Source organism: Bufo bufo, chromosome 3 (assembly GCF_905171765.1).
Source record: "Bufo bufo chromosome 3, aBufBuf1.1, whole genome shotgun sequence".
In the NCBI taxonomy this organism is placed as follows: Eukaryota; Metazoa; Chordata; class Amphibia; order Anura; family Bufonidae; genus Bufo; species Bufo bufo.
The window spans coordinates 686,128,191-686,142,237 of record NC_053391.1 but is presented as its reverse complement, the minus strand read 5'-3'; the positions used below and the strand labels follow the sequence as shown (position 1 = coordinate 686,142,237).

General features: G+C 44.3%; 2 long non-coding RNA genes and 1 pseudogene across 2 annotated transcripts; 1 reads left to right on the top strand and 2 right to left on the bottom strand.

Moving 5' to 3' along the window:
* Nucleotides 1-778: 778 nt before the first annotated feature.
* LOC120996535 lies at nt 779-3,079 on the bottom strand. The gene is made up of 2 exons (XR_005777800.1): nt 2,519-3,079; nt 779-2,481 (listed from the first exon to the last, which is right to left on the bottom strand). It is a non-coding gene; the product is annotated as an uncharacterized LOC120996535 (long non-coding RNA).
* Nucleotides 3,080-4,838: 1,759 nt separating this feature from the next.
* LOC120996534 lies at nt 4,839-7,374 on the top strand. Its single transcript, XR_005777799.1, has 2 exons — nt 4,839-6,243; nt 6,309-7,374. It is a non-coding gene; the product is annotated as an uncharacterized LOC120996534 (long non-coding RNA).
* A 2,215-nt stretch (nt 7,375-9,589) lies between these two features.
* On the bottom strand, nt 9,590-10,145 carry LOC120994043 (annotated as a pseudogene).
* Between the last annotated feature and the right edge of the window lie 3,902 nt (nt 10,146-14,047).

Sequence of the window (14,047 nt, the reverse complement as noted above, 5' to 3'; positions counted from 1 at the left end):
AGTGTTCTGTAGATAGAACAATACAGTTTGCATGTGTTTTTAGGCATTGAAGATTATTTAGTCATAAACCGCTAGTCCTCGGCAGCGCACCAGGGGGCGAGAAAAGACTCTCTTTTTCGAAAAACGACCCTTCTCCTCACATCACCGGACTGGACGGTCACACGTTTTGATATTTGCCTAATCTACAGATATGCAAGTATACAAAGCCTTAGTCTACGCCGTATTATTAGCCAGTTCCTGACTGTAGCCCAGTATTTATTTAGCTATGTCTTGTACGTGACTCCGCCCTCTGTCCCGCCCCTAGCGCACAGTTACTCTGTTACCTCAGCTTTGCACTGGATTTCCTAGACATCAGAATCGTAGAACCTCACATCCCAACTGAGCAATTCTGCAGTGATTTTTATTTTATTTTATTTTTTTTGTTTCATTTTTATTTTTATTTTGTTTATATATTTTAGCACTGGGAAACAAAGCAATATATTTCATAATTTAAAGGAATAGCAGGATTACTATTTTTTAATAAAAGGTAGAAGAAAAAAAAAAAGAAGCATTACTCACCTCTCTGATCTCCTGCATTGACTACCCAAGTCTCCACTTCCTGCTTTTGGCTCATCATACAGAAAATGCCAGCTCAGCCAATCAGTGCCTGCCGTGGTAACCCGCCTCAGCCAGTGATTAGCTGAGCAGGCATTTCCTGTATGTTGAGTGAAGAGCAGGAAGTGGAGACCCGGTAAGCATCGTGGGGGATCAGCAAGGTGAGTAATGTTGTTTTTTTTTGTTTGTAACCCATTCTGATATATATATATATATATATATATATATATATATATATATAATCCCTCTGGGTGACCCCTTAGTGTAGAGCAGTGATTTGTGCTGCAAAACGACAACTCCCAACAGGCTTCTGCAGTGGGGAGGTGCAGACAGAACCTATCACAGCTCTCGATGTAACTGGAGCATAAGGTATGATGGTGAAATTAGTCAAAACCGGTAGCTAGAACTTTACTGCAGTGCTATGGGTGTGGATTCAAGTCCACCCATGGGCACCTACAAGTAGTTTGTATGTTCTTTGCATGTTCTTAGGAATTTCCTTCAAGTATATTCCCCCCCCCCCCCCCCCCCCCCCCACCCCAAAACCATCAGAAACATACATCTTGGTAAGTTTATCAGCTTCCAGTGAAATTGACCTCGAGAGGGACACTTACCTTTTATAATAGGTCATTGGTAAATTGCATGTATGTAATATCAGGAAGCTGATGATTCCCTTCACACTGGCGGACATTTTTTTTTTTGGGGGGGGTTGTATGTCCGCGGAGGTGACTGTGTCTATAATGGGACGGCCTGGCAGAATTTGCCATTGGTCCTGGGAACAGGCAGTGACATAATAGCAATAAATTCTTGCATTTCACCTGTTCAGATTCTCCCAGCTGGAAAGGTACTGTAGACGTACGCACAAACTTTTGCAAAGGTACATGGGTTAATAAAAATCAAGGTGTTGCGTTTAAAGGGATCGGGGATAAAGCAATACATTATGTGGGCACAGCAAGAAGGTGTTTTTGTTTTTTTTTTTGTTTCCCCTTTCATTCCTAAATTTAGGAATTAAATTAATTGATTTTCCCAAAAATGTAAAAAAATAAATCCTAAATATAACCTCTCTCTATAAGCTCCCGGTGTCCTGTTATTACTTCTGCAGTATATATGGGCCTCTAACATGGGGGACAATCACTAACCAAAGGAATAAAGAGTTATCACTTCTCTCCACTGCCTGTGTGTCAGTTTTCACTGTCTCTGGCATTCTATTCATTGCTGGGGATCAGTGACAAAGCAAAAGAGTGTTGAAAACTGTTGAAATGATGGCGGTACATATGATGATGAACCGTGAATGTCGTTGTAGGGGGACAGTGTAGGTGTTCTGTAATGGTGGGTAGAAAAAAGTAAAACGTAAATTGCGGTAGATTTATTGGAAATAAAAGGAGAAATGTCAGTGTCTGCTGGTAACTTAAAGGGGTCCTACACAAAGCATGGGGGGGAGGGGCATGTTTGTAGCTTTTTGGTGTGCAGTCTGTCCCAGTTCAGGGTGCATCATAGAAGGGACCCCATCCTGAATGTTTATTAGAGGGTCGCGTCTGGATTCGTTGGCGGAAATGGTTTAATCAAATATCGGATTAAAGGAATGTTGCCAGTTGTAGTGGAAGGCTCCTTTAAGAGTTTTACACAATAGAATCGACTATAAATATATTATACCATATTACACCTAACTAGCTAATTCTACACCGATGATTGGGGGGAGATCAATTGCCCTCTGACCCCTCTAAGTGCCAATCAAAAATTAGCCCCGCCCATTAGGAGCCAAACTCCTCCTGTCTATTAGGAGTCAGACCTGTAAGGGTCACGTGACTTCCTTTGGCCCTGCTTATTGGCTGAGATGGCTCACAGAAGAGGAGGGTCATTTGTGAAGAGCTAAATCCATCCCTACCCCCCCTCCCCCCCCCCCCCCCCCCCCCCCCCCCCCCCCCACCGTAGGTTTCCTTTAAGAAACTGGTACAAATCCATCACTGTAATCATGAGTGTATTATACAGGGCGGTAGATGTTCTATGGCACTGGACAGTGTTCTCTTCTAGGATGTCAGTATTTGGGGGCAATTAATGGCGCCGGCCATACCCGAGGCAACATGTCCTCCAAAAGACTGGAGTGTTATGAATAAAACGGCAGTGGTCGAATCAGTTACCATAGTAGTAAATTCAGGTCGTTAATGATTGTCCTGTCTGGTCGTATATGACCACCTTATGTCCTTCTGTAAATATCTTTGTAGGGTCCAGAATTCCCTTCCTCCTTTCGTTTAGCCACCTCTCCATTCACAGCCGCTGTGAGACCGGGTCAGGGGAGACATTTTAATGGTAGATATATAAAATCAGTCGGTAAGAGCTCCCCCTAGTGGTGGCCGCAGACTGCCAGAAGTTTGGCTGCATGAAAACGAGAGGATTTGAGCCCCCCCAAGAAGATATATTATGGAGTTAATGAGCAGGGGTGGACATTTACTTTAAATTTATATAGATTTTCTGCAAATCTGTACCACTGCTTATACAGGTCCTTCTCAGAAAATTAGCATATTGTGATAAAGTTCATTATTTTCTGTAATGTACTGATAAACATTAGACTTTCTTATATTTTAGATTCATTACACACAACTGAAGTAGTTCAAGCCTTTTCTTGTTTTAATATTGATGATTTTGGCATACAGCTCATGAAAACCCAAAATTCCTATCTCAAAAAATTAGCATATTTCATCCGACCAATAAAAGAAAAGTGTTTTCAATACAAAAAAAGTCAACCTTCAAATAATTAAGTTCAGTTATGCACTCAATACTTGGTGGGGAATCCTTTTGCAGAAATGACTGCTTCAATGCGGCGTGGCATGGAGGCAATCAGCCTGTGGCACTGCTGAGGTGTTATGGAGGCCCAGGATGCTTCGATAGCGGCCTTAAGCTCATCCAGAGTGTTGGGTCTTGCGTCTCTCAACTTTCTCTTCCCAATATCCCACAGATTCTCTATGGGGTTCAGGTCAGGAGAGTTGGCAGGCCAATTGAGCACAGTAATACCATGGTCAGTAAACCATTTACCAGTGGTTTTGGCACTGTGAGCAGGTGCCAGGTCGTGCTGAAAAATGAAATCTTCATCTCCATAAAGCTTTTCAGCAGATGGAAGCATGAAGTGCTCCAAAATCTCCTGATAGCTAGCTACATTGACCCTGCCCTTGATAAAATACAGTGGACCAACACCAGCAGCTGACATGGCACCCCAGACCATCACTGACTGTGGGTACTTGACACTGGACTTCAGGCATTTTGGCATTTCCCTCTCCCCAGTCTTCCTCCAGACTCTGGCACCTTGATTTCCGAATGACATGCAAAATTTGCTTTCATCCGAAAAAAGTACTTTGGACCACTGAGCAACAGTCCAGTGGTGCTTCTCTGTAGCCCAGGTCAGGTGCTTCTGCCGCTGTTTCTGGTTCAAAAGTGGCTTGACCTGGGGAATGCGGCACCTGTAGCCCATTTCCTGCACACGCCTGTACACGGTGGCTTCCGCAGGTCCCCCAAGGTCTGGAATCGGTCCTTCTCCACAATCTTCCTCAGGGTCCGGTCACCTATTCTCGTTGTGCAGCGTTTTCTGCCACACTTTTTCCTTCCCACAGACTTCCCACTGAGGTGCCTTGATACAGCACTCTGGGAACAGCCTATTCGTTCAGAAATTTCTTTCTGTGTCTTACCCTCTTGCTTGAGGGTGTCAATGATGGCCTTCTGGACAGCAGTCAGGTCGTCAGTCGTACCCATGATTGCGGTTTTGAGTAATGAACCAGGCTGGGAGTTTTTAAAAGCCTCAGGAATCTTTTGCAGGTGTTTAGAGTTAATTAGTTGATTCAGATGATTAGGTTAATAGCTCGTTTAGAGAACCTTTTCATGATATACTAATTTTTTGAGATAGGAATTTTGGATTTTCATGAGCTGTATGCCAATATCATCAATATTAAAACAAGAAAAGGCTTGAACTACTTCAGTTGTGTGTAATGAATCTAAAATATATAAAAGTCTAATGTTTATCAGTACATTACAGAAAATAATGAACTTTATCACAATATGCTAATTTTTGGAGAAGGACCTGTAGTAGACAAGCCCGATCTTCAGAGGAGGCCATTTACCTGCAGGTCCGAGTGCTCGCTCACCCAGACCTCTTTGCTTTTGCGCGTGTTCTCCGCATTTGGAGACTCCTCCTTTATTATTGGCCGTGTTCGACCCATATTCATCCATTTTTGAAGTCAAGACCAAAACAAATTTTACCGTTCACCCTTCTCTTGATCAATGTCCATGTTGGTATTTGAGGGCCACACAGGAGCAGGAAAGGGATCCTCCTAAGGGCCGAGACGTGTCGAGTACTGACCAAATGCACAAGCGAAATAAGACAAAGAAAACCTTATATTTTCGCACAAGACTGAAAAACGTGAAAGTGTTCTCCAGCCTGGGGGTCTCTCATCGGTTACTAAACTACAACTCCTATCGTGCCCTGACGGCCACCGTTGCTAGTCATATTTGTCCCATTGAATTGCCTAATATGGATGATAACATGACCACAAAGCTGCTACGGGACCCATCCTGCATCGGGTTCATACCGCTCTTAGAGCTAGTCGCTGCGTTTCAATATGAAGAATTGTTTTTTTTTAAGTTTTTCAATTTTTGGAAAGGTAAATAATAAAGGCGAGGATGGTTTCCTTTTCCGTAAAGTGAACCTGTCATCGCCGTTGGGCTGATTACTGCGCTGGATAGGGTCTTGGAACAGCCATGCAAACATCCCTCTATTGATGTGGACCGAGGCCTAAGTAGGGAGAGAATCCAGTATGGATGAGTTTTAGGTGCCTATTGGGTGATGTCAAAATGTGTCTCTGCCCTGCCTTCATTGACCGTTTCAATGCACTGAGAAATCGTGGGACAGCACATGCGCAGTACTCTCCAGCCTATGTCTATCATGTGTATGCGGTGCATCACTAACCCAGGCAGAATAACGCTACGCATACGCAAAATTGAACACCGACTGGACGTCGCTGTCTACGCGCAAGATTGGACACAGGCTGGAGTGTACTGTGCATGTGCAAAAATGGATACAGTGTGGAGACTACTGCGCTTGAGCGAGATTGGGCACAGGATAGAGAGTACTGTGCATGCGCATAAATGGATACAGGGTAGAGACTACAGTGCATGTGCAAAAATTGGACACAGGCTATAGAGTACTGTAAATGGCGCAAAAATGGAGAGTGTGTGGAGACTACTTCGCAAGATTGGACACGGACTAGAATGCTGCGTATGCACAAAAATGGATACAGGGTGGAGACTACTGCGCATACACAAGATTGAACACGGGCTAGAGAATGCTGTGCATGCGCAAAAATTGATACAGGATGGAGACTACTGTGCATACACAAGATTGGACACAGGCTAGAGAATGCTGTGCATGCGCAAAAATTGATACAGGATGGAGACTACTGTGCAAGATTGGACACAAGCTAGAGAGTGCTGTGCATGCGCATAAATGGATACCGGGTGGAGACTACAGTACATGTGTAAAAATTAGACATAAGCTAGAGAGTACTGTAAATGCGCAAAAATTGAGAGATTGGAGACTACTGCGCAAGAGTGGACACTGGCCAGAGAGAGCTGTGCATGCGCATAAATGGATACAGGGTGGAGACTACAGTGTGTGTGCAAAAATTGGACATAGGCTATAGTGTACTGTAAATGTGCAAAAATGGAGAGTGGAGACTACTGTGCAAGATTGGACACTGGCTAGAGAGTGCTGCGCATGCACAAGATTTCTGCTGCGATGAGTGACATCAGACAGCGAGGCGCAGGGAATGCAGAGGGGAGACTGCGCAGTTATCGGGGCCACCCACTGGCAACTTTTGGCCCATTTGCATATTGGATAAAACTTCTCTCCCTCCTTCGCCCCCCTGTCCGTTAGAGGTGTGATTGTGCGTCTGTCTCGCACTCCGACCGGACGCTCTAATTAGTTCAATGGTGACAACGGCTCCGACAGAACATTAAACACGTCGCATCTTATATGAAGGGGGTTCAGAAGTAGTTGTATCGGTGCAGTACGACCTATATCCCATAACTACACTGACCCTTATCTATATATATATGATAATAATAATAATAAAACTATATATTTGCTTTAAACATACTGTAATGGCAGGACTTGAATGAAAAACGCATATTCATAGTTTTCTTCTTGGCCCGAATGTTAGCGTCTCGGGGAACACGCGACCACTTCATGAGACTGATCGGCTTGTATTATGACGAGTATTTTCTCTTGTATTTTATGAGCAGTTAGTAATTTTGGTTTTTGCGGTTTTTTTTTTTCTTTTCTGTTAAGTAATTTATGACACTTCTTTTTTTTTTTTAACCGTAAGTGTTATTTAAGTTTTGTTTGAGCAGTTGATGTTTATTATACTTATCTAGAGGAAATTTGTGCTTACAATTCATTTCAGAACACAAGACTGGGGGGCTTTCTAGTTTTGGGGCAGGAGCAGTGAATTATTAGATTTTTTTTTTTTTGTTGCAACCGTATTGCCCCTTTTTGCAACCAACCATAAAACCCGAAGGTTCTGTGGAACCGATCAATAAATAAAACCCAATGGTGATCAAATTCAGCTCTGTACAATACTGGGGTGTCCGGGTATTATACTGATGATGGGGATTAGGGTGAATTCACACGCAGAAGATTTGTTGGACTTCATCCAAATGGGGCTTACCGAAAACTGTCTATGCAGAAATGACAGCAATCACTTCTAAAAAAAAAAAAAAAAGCGATTTTCAGTCCCAGAAAAAAATAAATTCTTCTGTGTGCACGTTTACTCTTATTCTTTCTAGTATAACCAAGGAAATGACACCGGGTCACCTGCCTATTCTCTGTTTTGCACCTTGACCAGCAGAGGGCAGCAGATTTATTATCTGGAGTCCTCATTGGTAGCAAAAGATTGTTTGTACAGAACTGGGAAACATGGCTGCTCTCTTCCAAAAAACACCACCACTCTCCATGGTTTGTGCGTCAAATTGAAGCTCAACTGCGTTCACTTCGGTGGAGCTCGGCTGCAGTACCTGATACTGCCCATAGAGGGGTGTGGCACTGTTTTCGGAAGACAGCACCGTACTTAGTGATATACAACCTCTTTAAGTCCAGGATCAGAAAAATATACTTTCTTCCACAAACGGCGCTTCATCTGCCAGTGAGTTGTGCTGTAATACTGCACACAACCTGCGGACCGGTGAGGCACTGTTTTAGGAAATCAACAGTTTTTTTTCTTTTTTGTTTTTTTTTAAATCCTGGACGATCCCATTAGTTTTCTTTTTTAGAAATAATAAATGAGATCTTGGAATTCATTTTTTTTTTTTTGGGGGGGTTTATTGGGTGGGATGAAATAAATTTAAGCAAAGAGTCTTCCAAGTATTGACATCCGGCTGCTCCCGGAGATGAACTGTGAAGGCCCGACGGTTCTTGTTTGTGAATATGAGGTGTAAATCTGTTTCTGTTATTTTAAAGATCATTTCTAGATCTCCCTGAAACATTTAAGCCAAGAGTTTGTATCTGTACGATATTTACTGTAAGATGTAGAACATTCAATAACTATTAAAATGTTTCCATAAAACCAAATCTCCGTTATTTAAGAGCTCTACCACCAGCGGTCAACTCGTGTCCAGTCCATGCGAGGTCAAATTCTAAGGAGATCCGACTAGGCCAGTGATGGCTAACCTCCGGCACTCCGGCTGTGGTGAAATTACGACTCCCAGCATGCGCCATTAATTTCTATGGAGTTCTGAGAACAGCCAAGCAAATGTGCAGAGTCGTAGTTTTACCGCAGTTAGCCATCACAGGACTAGGCAATTGTCTTGGAACTTCGACCAATATGAGGCCTAATGCACATGGGCGTACTGGGGCTTCATACATCCTGTGGTCCTCACAAGGGTTTTTTACAATTCTGTATGAATTGAGCAACAACAAAAAATTGTGCTTACGGCATCTGACACTGATTTGAAGGTAGTTTACCCAACCAGGCAAGTAGAGACGCTGTACACTGGGTAGGACACTTAGCCGTCTAATTCGACCTTGCTGCATTATATAAGGCAGATTATAAAGTTCTGAGTGTAAGACTCATCAGGAGTGTCCGTAGCATCAGGTCTCTGCCTCTCCTTCCCCTCTCGGATCCGAGCTGAAAAACCCCTGCCTAAGACACGCCGTAATTGGTGACATCGACAGTCCTCAGAGGCAAGCTCATTGATGCTGTTGTGTCAACAGGTCAGAGTCTTCGAAGCCTTGCCATGCCGCAGATGTGATGGAATTGGCGAAACACCGCAAAAAATGTCATGTTACTGTGATGGATGAAAACAGGGTATTCCGATAAACAATCAATATAAGTAAGCAACAATGTGTTGTTTCCCGTCAGTTGATGCTGAAAATTGCAAAACTGGAATACTCCTGTAAGGGCGATTGGGAAAGCTGTGCAGATTGCATGACCAAGATATCTTTGTTTTCATCCCTGTGGCTCAGTGACAAGGGGTGGCCCCTTTGTGTTCAATGCCCAGGGCTCTATGTAGTGCTTCTACTCTGGGTGACAGGTCTAGCATCCAATGAGGAGGCGGCTGGAGTTGTCACTTAGATGAGAGGGGCCACCTCCTGGGCACTTTCAATCCTGGCATCGGGGTGATAAAAATGTTGACATCTAAACCATGTAACCTACATCACCATCTCTCCGGGTCCTTCTAGTGTATTAAAAATGGTGAATTTAATTGTAAGTGAATACAAAAACATTTCTTAAAAAATATATTTTATTGAAATAATATATAAAGCATAACAATATAATGTGATGAGTGATCACCAGTAAAACAGATAAAGTATTTAGTCACATTGAAAAAATAGACTTTGATATGTTACAATGACATCTGTGTACAAATATTCAGGAAACCTCCTCCTGAAATATATTACATACAATGTAAAGTTCAGTCGGACAGTCCATACACACAGTCCATTCATAGATCAATATGGTTATTCTACCTCTTCAATAACTGGGCCTGTGCTGCTGCCCTGTCTTGCTTGGGCACTGCAGATGGCACCAGGCATTCCACTTGCGGTGGTGATGGGATTGCACACCTTCTCCAGCTCCTTCTGCTGATGGACGTACTCCTCTTTCTCAGCCAACTGGTTCTTGTCCAGCCATGATAGGGCCTCATTACATTTTTCCACAATGCTCTTCTTATCCGCAGGGCTTATCTTGTCCTTCACATTGTCATCTTCCACCACGCTCTTCCTATGGAAGATGTAAGCTTCCAGGCAGTTCTTAGCAGCAATCTTCTCTATAGACATCATCATCATCCTCCTCCTTATTCTTCTCCTGCATCATCTTCTCAATCTCCTCTTTGCTTAGTCTGCCCTTGTCATTGGTGATTGTGTTCTGATTACACAAGCTTTTGTCCATGGTGGAAACGTTGAGGATACCGTTGGCATCTATATCAAAGGTCACTTCAATCTGTTGCACTCCACGTGGGGTTGGAGGTATCCCGCTCAATTCAAACTTGCCAAGAAGGTTGATATCTGTGGTCATTGCTCTCTCACCCTCAAACACCTGGATGAGGACTCCTGTCTGGTTGTCAGAATGAAGGTTTGTGTTTGCTTGGTTGGGATGGTCGTATTGCGTTTGATAAGAATGGTCATCACTCCTCCAGCTGAGAGTGGCGCCACATCTAGTAGCAGATCCTGGACCTTCTCAGACTTCTTGCCAGTTAAGATGGCAGCTTGCACAGCAGCTCCATATGCTACAGCTTCATCAGGGTTGATGCTTTTGTTCAGCTCCTTCCCATTGAAGAAGTGAAAAAATAAAGGGAACACAAAAATAACACATCCTAGATCTGAATTAATTAAATATTCTTCTGAAATACTTTGTTCTTTACATAGTTGAATGTGCTGACAACAAAATCACACAAAAAAAAAAAAATGGAAAACATATTTTTCAACCCATGGAGGTCTGTATTTGGAGTCACACTCAAAATTAAAGTGGAAAAACACACTATAGGCTGATCCGACTTTGATGTAATGTCCTTAAAACAAGTCAAAATGAGGCTCAGTAGTGTGTGTGGCCTCCACGTGCCTGCGTGACCTCCCTACAACGCCTGTGCATGCTCCTGATGAGGTGGCGGACGGTCTCCTGAGGGCTCTCCTCCCAGACCTGGACTAAAGCATCTGCCAACTCCTGGACAGTCTGTGGCGCAACGTGACGTTGGTGGATAGAGCGAGACATGATGTCCCAGATGTGCTCAATTGGATTCAGGTCTGGGGAACGGGCGGGCCAGTCCATAGCATCAATGCCTTCGTCTTGCAGGAACTGCTGACACACTCCAGCCACATGAGGTCTAGCATTGTCTTGCATTAGGAGGAACCCAGGGCCAACCGCACCAGCATATGGTCTCACAAGGGGTCTGAGGATCTCATCTCGGTACCTAATGGCAGTCAGGCTACCTCTGGCGAGCACATGGAGGGCTGTGCGGCCCTCCAAAGAAATGCCACCCCACACCATTACTGACCCAATGCCAAACCGGTCATGCTGGAGGATGTTGCAGGCAGCAGAACGTTCTCCACGGCGTCTCAAGACTCTGTCATGTCTGTCACATGTGCTCAGTGTGAACCTGCTTTCATCTGTGAAGAGCACAGGGCGCCAGTGGCGAATTCGCCAATCTTGGTGTTCTCTGGCAAATGCCAAACATCCTGCACGGTGTTGGGCTGTAAGCACAACCCCCACCTGTGGACGTCGGGCCCTCATATCACCCTCATGGAGTCTGTTTCTGACCGTTTGAGCAGACACATGCACATTTGTGGCCTGCTGGAGGTCATTTTGCAGGGCTCTGGCAGTGCTCCTCCTGTTCCTCCTTGCACAAAGGCGGAGGTAGCGGTCCTGCTGCTGGGTTGTTGCCCTCCTACGGCCTCCTCCACATCTCCTGATGTACTGGCCTGTCTACTGGTAGCGCCTCCATGCTCTGGACACTACGCTGACAGACACAGCAAACCTTCTTGCCACAGCTCGCATTGATGTGCCGTCCTGGATAAGCTGCACTACCTGAGCCACTTGTGTGGGTTGTAGACTCCGTCTCATGCTACCACTAGAGTGAAAGCACCGCCAGCATTCAAAAGTGACCAAAACATCAGCCAGGAAGCATAGGAACTGAGAAGTGGTCTGTGGTCACCACCTGCAGAACCACTCCTTTATTGGGGGTGTCTTGCTAATTGCCTATAATTTCCACCTGTTGTCTATCCCATTTGCACAACAGCATGTGAAATTGATTGTCACTCAGTGTTGCTTCCTAAGTGGACAGTTTGATTTCACAGAAGTGTGATTGACTTGGAGTTACATTGTGTTGTTTAAGTGTTCCCTTTATTTTTTTGAGCAGTGTATATATATATATATATATATATATTATAACAAAGAAAATCCGCAGCACTCCTTGAAGTAAAAATTGTGCAGTTTATTCACACATGTCAGAAAATTGACAACGTTTCGGTTCTCTCACAGAACCTTTCTCAAGTCAGGCCTGACTTGAGAAAGGTTCTGTGAGAGAACCGAAACGTTGTCAATTTTCTGACATGTGTGAATAAACTGCACATTTTTTACTTCAAGGAGTGCTGCGGATTTTCTTTGTTGTTTATCCGTCCTGTATCGAGGGACCACCGCGGGCACCTTATAACTACTACTGCATGCGAAAGAGTGCTGCCTGACCTTTTCTATGGATATATATATATTATATATATACCCGGGTATATAACTTTAGATTGGTGCAGGATCTCTGGTTATTGCAATACTGCTGCGTTCTCAGTATACTGCATGTATGTACTATTATCATTCTTACCGTTATAAAGTTACTGTTATAACCTTATGTGGTATCTGTAACGGATCTCCTGGCACCCAGACTGGGTACCTCCGTTGATGGATGCTCCTAGTGCTTCTCGTGGACTCCAAGCACTCCACTCGACACCGTAACCACCACAGGAACAGCTCTTACAAGAGCTAGGGGTTAAAGCCAGGGGAGTATACAGCGTATAGCAATCCCCACACACATGAGACGAGGCTCTATGTTGAATGTAAAACAGGAACTCTTTATTGACCACACAAGCATTGCCTTTTATACACATTTTCCAACAACGGTACCACCCCCGTGGACCTGGTTGGGAACTGAGGACATAACATAGCAGCCAATCATTTACAGTTTTACAGATTAAACTCAAAAACCATACATTCAACAAACACAATGGCATTGCCTGTGGCGCAATCAACAAACACAATGGCATTGCCTGTGACACAATCATTAACAGAATAGGCATTGTCTGTGACATATTTAACAAACACAATGGACTTAATTACTCACAGGCATAAAATACACATTTTTCAACACCGAAAACACCACATATCCCCATAAAAGTTACATCCCCTGAGAGCCTCGATCGGCGTGAACAACCTATCCAAAAATCACCTAGATTGGTTCAGGGGTTCAGGAATTTCCTGGAAGTCTTATTTTTGCCCCACCGTGCACATGGTCCCATGCCACAAATAGTTACAGTAAAAAGTCCAAGGGGCAGAAACAGAGCCTTTGAAATCCAATATGCCCAAATAGTGTCACAGGGGCCATAGTCACAGGGCAAGAGGCTGGCAAGCAGGCCTCTCCAACTCCCAGTGACGAAGGTGCTTTCGTCACAGTATCTATATGTATTCTTCAGACCTAGTGGAGGCACTGATATACTTTATGTTCCCACTCTTCCATTCTGCGAAGCCTCTAGGTCCCATTATACACACAGGTCAGCGCCAGAGTCTGTGGTGGGAGGGATATTACTCACCCCCCCCCCCAAATAGGGCTACACAGCCAATCAACACTCACAGTACCAAATGCTGCTATGTGTCCATAGCAACAGTCCTGAACATTCACGAAGCTTCCTCTGCCGTCAGCCAATCACAGGAGAGCTCTGGTGATGTGTCAATCAAGACTTCCATCTGATTCGAGAAAACAGAGTTTCTAGCCAATCAGATTTGCCGGTGATGTGACGTCACCAGAAGTTGCTATTGGCTGGAGTTTTCTCAGTGATCCCGGCTGCTTCTCAGGCGTTTGTCGGGATGTTCCTTTCTGCGCTAAGTCTCCAGTTAATAATTCACTTGTCAGCAGCTGATGAGGGAGGGCGGCTCCCCCCGCTCCTCCTAGTGGTACAGTCTGAGCAGAGGCGAGAACCTGAGAGGAATGGACTGTAGTGGTTGGAGGGAAAGTGGGAGAGAAGCTGCTGTGTAATGGAGAATCTCTGAGTGTTCAGTATATGGACTGAGAATCTGATAGGACAGTGTTAGGTCTCGGAGTCTTGTGGCTGATGTAGAACTACAGGTCGCCTGCATGCTCCACTGTCATCCTATCTCTGCAGTGGATTCACAGTTTGAAGCGCTGTGTATAGGCACAAATGCAGAAAACATTACATACA